Raw genomic sequence first — 325 nt, 5'->3', positions numbered from 1 at the left:
ACGTGTGCTCTTCCGATCTTTCCAATTAGATAATTTTACACAACAGATTTGTACTCTTTTATTTTATAATTCTTATACATAAATGCATGAATACATGAATGTAATTAAAAATGTACGGTTACAAAAAATTCGAGATTAGTCAAATGGGTACTCCCATATTAGTGGAATATCAATAACTAAAATTTTTAAATTGTCGAAACATAGGAAATTATTAAATTTTATATTTATAGAGTTTTCAGTACAAAATTCTTTAAAATATCCCGCTATTATCGGATTTGACTCATCTCGAACAGTTGGACTGAGTCGACAAGGCACACAGGGGATA

The sequence above is a fragment of the Wasmannia auropunctata genome, unplaced genomic scaffold (assembly GCF_000956235.1).
Source record: "Wasmannia auropunctata unplaced genomic scaffold, wasmannia.A_1.0 LD336060.1, whole genome shotgun sequence".
NCBI lineage: Eukaryota > Metazoa > Arthropoda > Insecta > Hymenoptera > Formicidae > Wasmannia > Wasmannia auropunctata.
Note: the sequence above shows the minus strand (reverse complement) of the source record.